This window comes from Mustelus asterias, chromosome 8 (genome assembly GCF_964213995.1).
Source record: "Mustelus asterias chromosome 8, sMusAst1.hap1.1, whole genome shotgun sequence".
In the NCBI taxonomy this organism is placed as follows: domain Eukaryota; kingdom Metazoa; phylum Chordata; class Chondrichthyes; order Carcharhiniformes; family Triakidae; genus Mustelus; species Mustelus asterias.
Window position 1 is genome coordinate 81575615 of NC_135808.1, and position 12707 is coordinate 81588321.

At 43.0% G+C, this 12707-nt stretch overlaps 1 non-coding gene across 1 annotated transcript; it reads left to right on the forward strand.

Moving 5' to 3' along the window:
* Positions 1-8984: 8984 nt before the first annotated feature.
* trnaf-gaa (transfer RNA phenylalanine (anticodon GAA)) lies at positions 8985-9056 on the forward strand. The gene has a single exon. It is a non-coding gene; the product is annotated as a tRNA-Phe (tRNA).
* Positions 9057-12707: the final 3651 nt, after the last annotated feature.

Sequence of the window (12707 nt, forward strand, 5' to 3'; positions counted from 1 at the left end):
TTAGTGACTTTCAAGTGTCTGACTAGTATCACCCTTGACTCAATGGTAGCATTCTCACCTCTGGGTTAGGGGGTCAAGCTCCCTTCTAAAGCCTGAGCACATCATCTAAGCTGACATTTCAGCAACTTACTGAAAGGGTGCTGCACTGTTGGAGGTGCCCGCTTTTGAATGAAATACTAAATCTAGGATCTGCCTGCCCTCTCAGGTGGACATTAAAGACCCTACAGAGCACTATTCAAAGAAGAGTGGGAATTCTCCTTGTTTGTGGGGTAGCATTTCTCTCTCAGCTATCATTACTAAAAAGTGGGCAGCACAGTGGCACAGTTGTTGTGGGTGGCACAGTGGTTAGCACTGCTGCCTCACAGCGCCAGGGACTGGGTTCAATTCCAGCCTTGGATGACTGTGTGGAGTTTGCACATTGTCCCTGTGGGTTTCCTCGGGTGCTCTGGTTTCCTCCCACAGTCCAAAGATGTGCAGGTTAGGTGAACTGGACATACTAAAATTAGCTTTAGTGTCCCGAGATGTGTAGGTTAGATGGGATTAGCCCTGGTAAATGTGTGGGATTACAGCGATAGGACGGGGAAGAGAGCCTGGATAAGATGTTGTGTCAGAGAGTCAGTGCAGAGTTGATGGGCCGAATGGCCTCTTCTGCACCGTAGGGATTCTTTGAATCAATGATAAAAAGAGATGATGTGGTCATTTATCCCATTGTTATTTGTAGGAACTTGATGTGCTCATATTGGCTGCTGCACCTCCTGACATTACAACAGTTTCATTGTCTGCGAAATATTTTGGAACATCACAAGGACATTGCATGTACTATATAAAAGCAAACTCTTCCTTTATAGTTTGTTAACTACGCTTTCCAGTTTACCACGACAGGACACTCTGTTCTACTAAAAGTTCAATAACGTTAGCTGTTTAATGTAGAGTTTTATAAGAATCATCACATGTTTTTATTAACCCTGAACTGCTTTCTTCACAGTTTCATTCTTCCTCTGTGCCAAGCAACACTTTTAAATGTTTGAATAATTTTGGGGTTGATTGTGTATATCAGAGATCTCCATGGAGTAGTTGTTGGTTATTTCAGTTTCTGAACTAAATCTACTCTCCAGATTTGTACTGACCCTCCAGCAATTCCCAAAGGGAAAGAGAAGCAAAAGATCCTCAGTTACCACTCATTTTCAGTTATTTAAATACGTAATCGTGGAAGGTTTATGCTCATTTTTGCCACAACCATGTGAAGATCCAGACATCACTGAGGTAATCCAAGGCTGTTGTTGCACTCTTCATAGAAACCGTACAGTGCGGAACGAGGCTGTTCAGCCCATTGAGTCTGCACTGACTCTTGTCCAGGTCCATCACCCTGCTCTATCCCTGTAACTCTGTGCATTTACTATGGCTAATCCACCTAACCTACACACCTTTGGACTGTGAGAAGAAACTGAAGCACCCGGAGAAAACCCAGGCAGATATGGGGAGAACGTGCAAACTCCACACAGACAGTCTCCCAAGGCCAGAATGGAACCTGTGTCTCGGGTGCTGTGAGGCAGCAGTGCTCACCACTTTGCCATCCAGATCTTAACACTGTGATACTTTGGTACTCGTTAATCCAAAATCAGATTCTTCTTCACCAGGTTATGAGAGTCAACTAGGCTGTAGTTCCAAACCTGGGGAAGGCCCCCAGATCCAGTTAGTTGCTGGGTTCTCCAAACTTGTTGCCATATTTCTGTGCTACACTGGAAAATTTCACTCAGCTGGCAGTTGCATATCATAACTCACGCCAAGATTGAAATAGGTCCGGTAGGTCCAGGTGTTGGAAGCTTTGACCATGGAAATGGCATAGACAAAGTCTGATACCCTGTGTAATTGCATTCAGACCATGGTGATGCTAATGTGCCAAATCAAGATTTGAATAACACTAAGATGCAGTCAGTCATTCCAGACATAATGAGCCAAGTCCAGTTTTCAGAGGGCCCAAAGTCAGAATTCAGGCAACCCTTCACCTGAATAGCTTGGGCTATTCTTACATATAATTACAGATCAGCATTGGAAGGGTCCAGGTATGTATTTGGCCTTTCCCTTGCATGGTGCTGTTTGGGTACTTAAACATTGGAACATGAGAACAGAAAAAGGCCACTTAACCCCTCAAGCCTGTCCTGGCACTCAATGGGATCATGGCCGGTTTTCAACCAAACTCCCCTTTCACAAACAGTGAAGTCACATGTGTTTTTCCAATCTAACAAGTTCCAAATCAAGAGAACTTTGGAAGATTACGGTTTGAGCATTTGCAAATGTTCTAGGAAAATCGGAACATACGACTTAGAAGCAACAGTAGTCCACTCAGCCCATTGAGCCTGTACTGCCATTCAATAAGATCATGACTGATCTGGTTGTGATCTCAACTTCACTTTCCTGTCTCCCATGCTTATCAAAAAAATTGTCCAATTCTACTTGACCAATGACCCAGCCTCCACTGCTCTTTGGGGGAGAGAATTCTACGTATTAATGATCCTCTGGATGAAATAAACTTTCCTCATTTAAACCTCCTTATTCTTAAACTATTTTCCCTAGTTCTAGATTTCCGCACAAGTGGATCCTTCCAATAACTATCCTACCAAATCGCTTCAGGATCTTACTAGTTTCAATCCTTCTACCCTCCAATTGGTAGAGGTCAAACTTGCCCTAACTTTCTCTCCCAAGACTCTCAGCCCAAGAATGAATCGAGTGAACATTTTATCAACTGCTTCTGATGCAATTATATATTTTTTCAAATAAGGAGACCAAAATTATACACAGTAATCCAGAAGTGGCCTCACAAGATCCCACAGTTGCAGTAAAACATCCTTACTTTAATATACCATTCCCCTTGCAAGAAACACCAATATTCCAATTGCCATCCTAATCACTTGCTGTGCCTGCATAATAACTTTTTCTGATTCATATACCAGGACACCCAGATCCCTCTGTACCACCATGTATTGCAATGTCTTTCCATATAAATATTATTTACTACTTTTCTATTCTTCCTGCCAAGTGGACAAGTTCACATTTATAGTCCATCTGTCAAATTTTTGCCCATTCGCTTAACCTGCTATATCCACTTGCAAATTTTGTACCTCTATTTGGCAACTAACTTTCCTACCTATCTTGGTGTCATCGGCAAACTTAGCAACTATACATTCCCATAGGGGATTTTCACAGTAACTTCATCGCAGTGTGAATGTAAGCCTACTTGTGACTAATAAATAACTTAAATAAACTTACTTAACTTACTTCAGCCCCTTCATCCAATATATATTGTAAATAGTTGAGGCCTCAGCACTGATCCGTGTGGCACTCCACTAGTTACAGATTGCCAATCTGAAAAAGACTCATTTATCCCGTGTCTCTGTTTGCACCTAAGTCTTTCTAAAGCCCAGTGGAAACTGTTTGGTCAGGGGAATTGGTCACTTTGCTGTACCATTAATTTCTTAATTACTGTTATTTTTCCTACTTGAATGTTGGCAAACCACATCTCTAGTTCATTATTAGTTTCTTTGGGATGTACAATGTGCTATTCTCTTCCCCCACTGTAATTACTGGTGTAATTATTCAACATGTACATCATTTCCTTATTTACACTGACAATGTCAACATAAGCAGTCTTCAGGGACCCATGTTGTTCCTGGCAACCCTCTTTTCCTGGACATGGAAAAAATTATGCTGCTTTTGATGTCCCTTGCAAGTTTCTTTTCATACTAACATTTTGCCGCTCTTATTACCTGTTTTTGCCCCCCAACTTGCTGCTCATTGCACTTCTCTCATTCTCTAATTCTCTAACCCATATGCCTTTTTCTTTGAGTCTGATGTTTTCTCATGCCTCTTTAGGTGCCCATGGCTATCTTTTTGCTGTGAAAAGCAGAGCTTTTCCCCCTCGGGATATAAATTGGTTCTGTCTCGCATTAAATTCTTTTTTGAGCATCCTTTCCACCCTTCCCCCCCATCCACATTTGCCTTCTGTATTTCTACCCATTGTAAGAAGTCTCACAACACCAGGTTAAAGTCCAACAGGTTTACTTGGCAGCACAAGCTTTCGGAGACTCGCCCCTTCTTCAGGTGAGGAGCGAGACTCCGAAAGCTTGTGCTGCCAAATAAACCTGTTGGACTTTAACCTGGTGTTGTGAGACTTCTTACTGTGCCTACCCCAATCCAATTCCGGCATCTCCACATCATTTTACCCATTAACAGAATTGACATGTTTACAGTGCACAGTCTCTATCTCATTGGGGCAGCATGGTGGCACAGTGGTTAGCACTGTGCTTAACCCTCTCTCCACTCACATTGTCTGTACCTTTAAGACTTGATAACCTGTAAAGACTCACATTCCAACCATTATCTTGTAAATTGAGTTTGTGTCTATATATGCCCTGTTTGTGAACACAACTCTTCACTCACCTGAAGAAGGAGCGATACTCTGAAAGCTTGTGTTGGACTTTAACCTGGTGTTGTGAAACGTCTTACTGTGCTTACCCCAGTCCAATGCCAGCATCTCCACATCATGGCCTGATAGTGCCAGGGACTCAGGTTCAATTCTGGCCGAGGGTGACTGTCTATGTGGAGTTTGCACATAGACAGACAGTTTGAGGTCAGTGACTGTCTATGTGGAGTTTGCACAAGGAATTGAGTTTAGAAATCGGGAGATAATGCTGGAGTACTGTGCCCAGTTCTGGTCGCCTCATTACAGAAAGGATGTGGAAGCCATAGAACGGGTGCAGAGGAGATTTACGAGGATGTTGCCAGGATTAAGTGGTATGCCTTATGAGGATAGGTTGAGAGAGCTAGCTCTATTCTCCTTGGAGAGGTGAAGGATGAGAGGTGACCTGATAGAGGTGTATAAGATGTTAAGAGGTATTGATAGAGTGGATTCTCAGAGGCTTTTACCCAGGGCTAAAATGGTTGTCACGAGAGGCCACAGGTTTAGGGTGCTGGGGAGTAGGTATAGAGGAGATGTTAGGGGTAAGTTTTTCATTCAGAGGGTGGTGGGTGCGTGGAATCGGCTGCTGGTAGTGGTGGTGGAAGCGGATTCGATTGAGTCTTTTAAGAGACTTTTGGATAGTTTTATGGAGGTTAGTAAGATAGAGGGTTATAGATGAGCCTAGAAGGTAAGGAAATTGTTCGGCGCAACTTATGGGCCGAAGGGCCTGTTTGTGCTGTAGCTTTTCTATGTTCTATGTTCTATGTTCTCCCCATGTCTGCGGGGGTTTCCTCCAGGTGCTCTGGTTTCCTCCTACAGTCCAAAAATGTGAGGGTTATGTTGATTGGCCATGCTAAATTTCTCCTTCGTGCAGGGTAAATATGTGAGGTTATGGGGATAGGGGCTGGATGGAATTGTTGTCGGTGTAGTTTCAATGGGCTGAATGGCCCCCTTATGTACTGTAGGGATTCGATGATTCTACGATACATTGCATCAAACTAAACTAGAACAGTGGCCCAGTTCCACACGCAAACACACACAGCAACGAAACATGTGTAAACATGTGGCATTTTGACTGTGAGGGAGGATTAAACCTCAGCATGGTTCATAGTTACTGAAATGCCACATTAATTGTTAACACAGGGCAAAAGAAGCAAACCCTTGCTGCCTTAGCAATGATATTAAACTTGCATATGGTCGGGAACAGAAAAAAAAGGGCAGGCTTGTACAACTCATTATCAGCTTTCAAAGCAGAGCCAGAAAGAGCAGAATTTAATGGGGGCTGCCCTTCCCAATGGACCAAGAAAACTAATAACTAGATATCATCACTCACTGCTGATGGAATCTGGAATCAATACCGACATCAGCAATTTAAGGAGCTACATTTGCTATTTTCTGCATGATTATAAAGCAGAAGAAAACAATTAAGCAATGACTTTACAAGATGTATTTCTTATGGTTATTAAGGTAATTGCTGCACTGTGTTGTGAAAATATGCTTTAAATAATTGAAGCATTGTTGGAGAAGATTTTAAATTTTTCTTAACTACAACTTGGGCTCATCATGAATTATAGAAGAATAGAATCATAGAATCCCTACAGCACAGAAGGAGGCCATTCAGCCCAGCGAGCCTGCACCGACAACAATCCCCATGAAACGTAACAACTTTCTCCAAACAGGTTTGGGCTTTAAGCCATTTGTTCAATCCATTGTTTTACTTAACTGCTCCACTCTTCACTGTGCTTCCAGAATGTGCAACATGGTGATAGAGTCCAAATTTATCTTAGTATTTTGACTGATCATTTTAAGAGAATTTTGTATTACCCAGAAATATCAATTTAAAGTTGCAATACTTGGATATTTTTAAAGAAGTGATTATCAAGTCCAGGTCAATTTAAGGAGGCTCTCAAATGTCGCAATGCCTGGGATTCTCCGATGTCGTATGCCCCACCATTGCTGCCAGTGAGAACAGAGAATTTGGCGCTCAGCTAAATCTCCATTCACTGCAGCGGGATCGGAGAATCTCAGCCATGGGCGAGGTCGGAGAATTCCAACCACTGTCTCAAACTGAGATATTAACGCTCTAAGTTAATAATGATGAAAACGATGTTACCGGCCAGGAAAGGTAAAATGTTAGCAATAGTTAGTTTTGTTTGGTTGAGAAATTAATTGTGGCACTCAGGAATCATTTGGCTTCTTGCGTTTGTTCACTGCAGTGTTACTTGGCAGAGATTTGCAACACTTCACTGAAAGGATCAGCAAAGCAAATTAATTACTGATTGTGAGAAGTTACATTACATCCGTACAGAGTCTCTGAAGATACGCACAAACATTGACAACATACCATTCCCATTACTTTGTGAGCAGTAGCTTTATTTTTAAATGTCTTTATTGCAAAGTAAAATTTAAAGAAGCTGCCACTTTTCATTATGTTCAGTTGTGTATATTTTGAAGTAAATGAGGGATACACCATAGGCGTCCCATACATATATCTGGCACAATAGGTTTATTGCTATTGTCTTCAGTGCCCGCTATAGACTTATTCCTGATTTCATCATTCTCCCTGGTAACAGTGTGAACCAGTTTGTTGCAATCTAGCTCCTATATCTGTCACTGGGATCAGCTTTGGGTACGTATTCCCAGCAGCACTAAATCTGTCTATTCCCACGACCTCAACTTATCTGCTGCTGAAACTCTCATCCATTGCTCTGTTATCACCAGACTTGACTATTTCAATGCACCCCCTAACCATCCATCCACATTCTACCTTCCATAAACTTGAAGTCATTTAAAATCCTGCTGCCATGTTCTTACTTACATCAAATAGTATACATCTTTTTCCCGCCCTCGCTAATCTACATTGGCTCCTGGTCAAGTAACTCTCTAATTTTAAAATTCTCTGACTATGCCCTTCTCTCAATCTCTTCCAGCCCCACAAACATCCAAAATATCTAGATTCAATACACTCAATTAATCTTGGACTCTCAAGCAACCCAGTTTTAATTGCTCGACCTTTAGTGGCCCTGCATTCAGTTGCCTAGACCGTAGGCTCTGGAATTCCCTCCCTACACCTCTCCACTTTTTTTTCTTCCTTTAAGATGTTTCTTAAGGCCAACATTTTTGACCATCTTCCCGAATGATGTGGTTCAGTTTCAATTAGCTATGTCAATGGTGCTACGTAAATACATGCTGTTGTTGTTTAAGCGATTATGTGCTGGGTTAACTCACCCCATTTTTAACCACCATATTTCTTGCACTGTTGAATGCTCTCTCCAAATCTCTTCACGAATATTCTGCCTCTCAAAACCACAAATTAAATTACTTTACTAATGGGAAGATGATGGCCTAGTGGTAATATCACCAGCAACTCAGCTAATGTTCTGGGGACCAAAAGAGAAAATGCTGGAAAATTTGGCAGTATCTGTAAGGGAAGAAAAGACCTGACATTTCGAGTCCAGATGACCCTTTGTCAAAGCTGCTAAAGTTCTGGAGATCCGGTGCAATTTAAATTCAATTAAAAACATTTTTTAAGTATCTGGAATTAAGAATCTACTGATGACCATTGTTGGAAAAACCCATCTAGTTCACTAATATCCTTTAGGGAAGGAAATCTGTTATCCTTATCTGGTCTGGCTTACAAGGCTCCAAGGCCACAGCAATGTGGTTGACTCTCAGCTGTCCTTGGACAGCCAGGGATGGACAATAAATGCTGGCCAGCCAGCAAAGCCCATGTCCCACAAATTAATTGCCCTTTAGGGCAAAGAATTTGAGAAGCATCATCAAAAATGTACAAATTAATTGCTTCATTGCAAATCAAGTAAAAGCAAGTGCAATAAAATAGACAAGCCAATATAGTACAAAATACTAACTGTGACCAAAAGTTCCCTTGCTATGGGTTTTCAAAGTTGTCTGTGACTGTGAAGCATGGGCAGATATGTTGTTAACAAGTTCCAGAGAATATGTTAACACAGGATGAAAAGGTGTAGGTGGCATTGAAATGTAAATTTATTCAAAACATAATTAGATATATTTCTGAAGTGAAGGCAAAGAGGGATACAAGACCAATAAACTGGATTAAAATTTATGAACATAGAAGTCATGCTCCTAAAAATGTTGTAACATTCTCAGCATTGATATGCTTCAATTAATTTTCAATCGTATTACCAATTTAAAATTTAAGTGGGACTATCAGTAGCATACGAACATACAAATTAGGAGCAGGAGTAGGCCACTCGGCCCTTCAAGCCTGCTCCTCCATTCAATAAAGTCATGGCTGATCTGATTGTAACCTCAACGTTACATTGCTGCCTGCCCCGATAGTCTTTCACTCACCTCCCCCCTTGTTAATCAACAATCTATCCAGTTCTGCCTTAAAGATATTCAAAGACTCTGTTTCCACTGCCTTTTGAGGAAGAGAGTTCCAGAGACACATGACCCTCTGAGAGAAAAAATTCTTCTCATCTCTGTCTTAAATGAATGACCCCTTATTTTTAAACAGTGACCCCTAGTTCTAGGTTCTCCAACAAAAGCTGAAATAGTTCAGTTGGAGAGCATTAGACTGAAGATCTAAAGGTCCCTGGTTCAAGCCTAGGTTTTGGCAGGAATCCATTTGCTGGCTTTCTTTGCTACCTGATAATTGGCACTGCATTTTAGGCAGCATGGTGGCACAGTGGTTAGCACTGCTGCCTCGCAGCGCCAGGGACCCGGATTCAATTCCAGCCTCGAGTCACTGTCTGTGTGGAGCGTGCAGTTTCTCCCCGTGTCTGCATGAGTTTCCTCCCGATGCTCCGGTTTCCTCCCACAGTCCAAAGATGTGTAGGTTAGGTTGATTAGTCATGCTAAAATTAACCCTAATGTCAGGGGACTAGCAGGTAAATATGAGGGGTTACGGGATAGGGCCTGGGTAGGATTGTGATTGTTGCAGACTCGATGGCTTCCTTCTGCACTGTAGAGATTCTATGAAGAGGAAAATCCTTTCCGCATCCACCCTGTCAATACCCCTCAGGATCTTAATGGTTTCGATTAAGTCGCCTCTGACTCTTCTAAACTCTAGTGGATGCAAAGCTAACCTAGCAATTAAATATTCTTGAGCAATTTCTATTTAGCTTGAGTTTTCTTCTTTAAAAATAGTAACAAATGATAGAAGTACCCAATATAAAATGCAGATAACTTACAATAATACACCATTTGAGGTTTGTTTAAAACCTTCAAACTTTGACCGAACCTTTAGTTCTATATATGTGAGTTCGTACCATGGAGAGAGAAATAGGGAGAGAGCAGTTGAAAAAAAAGGAGAAAGAGAAAATAAGAGGAGTGAAACAGGAGCGAGAAAACTTACTCTTGATTACATGCAGCACTTGTCCAGGGATTTGTGTTAAGTGAGAAGAGAAAGCAGAACATCAATTGTACAAGAATTTGAAATGTATCTGTCTGATTGGAGAAGATTGAGTGCTGTAAACTGACCTATATGCCACTGTCAGACGTAGTAAAGTGTATGTAGGTTAATGGGGTGTTAATGGATTAGAGATTATCCAATTTATTCTTTGTGTTGTCACGCAAAACAAGTTGCTCCGATGCCAATCAAAAAATAGAAGACTGCAGATGCCGGAAATCTGAAATAAAAACGGAAAATGCTGGAAATATTTCTTCAATCTCTCCTGTCTCTCGCACTATCACAGATTTGTCCTTATCACACCCACATCTTGCACAAAACCTATTATATCCCTAACTTTTCCCAGTTTTGATAATAGCTGATCAACCCGAAACATCAAGTGTCTCAACTGCCAACGAGAGACCTGTGTTGTTGTCTCAGCCTGTAAGACCCACCAATATCCCCGCCCCTCTACACCCGCCCCCAATCCCATCTTCAACCCCAGGATGAAGGACTGTGGGGGCAGAAATCAGACACCTGCAGTTCATTTGCTCAGCAGCATCACCAGTGGCTGCTTTGGGAATCATGATGTGGAGATGCCGGCGTTGGACTGGGGTAAACAAAGTAAGGAGTCTAACAACACCAGGTTAAAGTCCAACAGCTTTATTTGGTAGCAAAAGCCACTAGCTTTCAGAACAGGCTGTCCCTTTGTCAGGTGGGTGGGAGTTCTGATTACAAACAGGGCACAAAGATACAAACTCAATTTACATGAATAATGATTGGAATGTGAGTCTTTACAGCTAATCAAGTCTTAAAGGTACAGACAATGTGAGTGGAGGGAGCATTAAGCACCAGTTAAAGAGATGTGTATTGTCTCCAGACAGGACAGCTAGTGAGATTTTGCACACCCAGGCAGGTTGTGGGGGTTACAGATAGTGTGACATGAACCCAATATCCCGGTTGAGGCCATCCTCATGTGTGCAGAACTCCCACCCACCTGACGAAGAGACAGTCTGTTCCGAAAGATAGTGGCTTTTGCTACCAAATAAACCTGTTGGACTTTAACCTGGTGTTGTTAGACTTCTTACTGTGCTTTGGGAATGACAGGCTTCCGGAGGCCCGGGAGTGACCCAGGTAAGTCATGGTGGTGTAATAGCACCCTCTTGTGGCCATTTCTGCATGTATATATAGAGCCAAACCAGAATAAATTAGTTTTCAATTGAGTCCATGAGGTCCGTGTGTCGTACACAGTTCTTTTCTGCCCTGCAAAGTTATCACAGTCTGGCCAAGAGGTGGGATTGTGAATGTCCCAAAACTTTGCCAAATGTGGAGGATCAGTTCACAATGTCAGGAAGCCAGATATTTTCAAAGTTGGATCTGACAAATGCCTATCAGCAATTCAGTTAGGTGATCTAAATGGAAAAAAATTACAACATGCTACTGTGCAAAGGGACCTGGAGGTCCTTGTGCATGAGACGCAAAAACCCAGTCTGCAGGTGCAACAGGTGATCAAGAAGGCAAATGGGATGTTGGCCTATATCGCAAGGGGGACAGAATATAAAAGCAGAGATGTCTTGCTGCATCTGTACAGGGCATTGGTGAAGCCGCAACTGGAATACTGTGTGCAGTATTGGTCCCCTTATTTGCGGAAGGATATATTGGTCTTGGAGGGAGTGCAGAGAAGGTTCACCAGGTTGATACCAGAGATGAGGGGTGTTGATTATGAGGAGAGACTGAGCAGATTGGGTTTGTACTCGTTGGAATTTAGAAGGCTGAGGGGGGATCTTATAGAGACCTATAAGATAATGAAGGGGCTGGATAGGGTAGAGGCAGAGAGATTCTTTCCACTTAGAAAGGAAACTAGAACTAGAGGGCACTGCCTCAAAATAAAGGGGGGTCAGTTTAGGACAGAGTTGAGGAGGAACTTCTTCTCTCAGAGGGTGGTGAATCTCTGGAATTCTCTGCCCACTGAAGTGGTGGAGGCTACCTCGTTGAATATGTTTAAATCACGGATAGATGGATTCCTGATCGGTAAGGGAATTAGGGGTTATAGGGATCAGGCGGGTAAGTGGAACTGATCCACTATCAGATCAGCCATGATCTTATTGAATGGCGGGGCAGGCTCGAGGGGCAAGATGGCCTACTCCTGCTCCTATTTCTTATGTTCTTATGTTCTTATGAGACTCAGTCACATTTGACCATTAATACACAGATGGGTCTTTTCATCGGATAGAACTGTGTTTCTTCACACTTTGCAATTTTCAAGGGGGTGCCCAAATCCAGCGGCGCTGGCATGACGTCAAGCTGGCACCATTTACACAGCTCTATGTAAGCGTGAATGTGGCAGCTTCACCTCCGAGAGGGATTGCGGAGGTGAGCGTTCAGCCAGCCAGCACCCTCCGCGGTGTTCACTATTCAGAGAGCACCGGAGAGGACATGGGGGACACAGATAATTTCAACTTGGGGCCAGGGGTGGGGTCCCAGAATCAAAATTTGGGGAAAGAGGTCAGAAGGGGTCACTTGCAGACCTGCTTCATGCAAGTGTGTGCCCGCTTCCCGGGTAGCTTTCATGACAGCTGCATCGTGGGCGTTCTCAGATCCCAGCCGTCTCTGAGTGAGAGCAGCAGTTGGAGTGATGGTTCCTCGGGGACAGAGGGCACCCATTCAGGAGGTGGCTGATGATGTCAGTGTGGAGGCCACAAACACCAGCTGAGACTCGTTTCTATGAGGCTCTCACTGTAACGCGCACACTGGTCCCCCCAGAGGGTCTCCTGCATCAATGTTGTCTGCTGTGTTCTCCACAACCTAGCGCTGCAGAGGTGAGACCATCTGGACCTGGAGGAGGTGGAGGAGCGCCACATCTCCTCAGAAGAGGAGGAT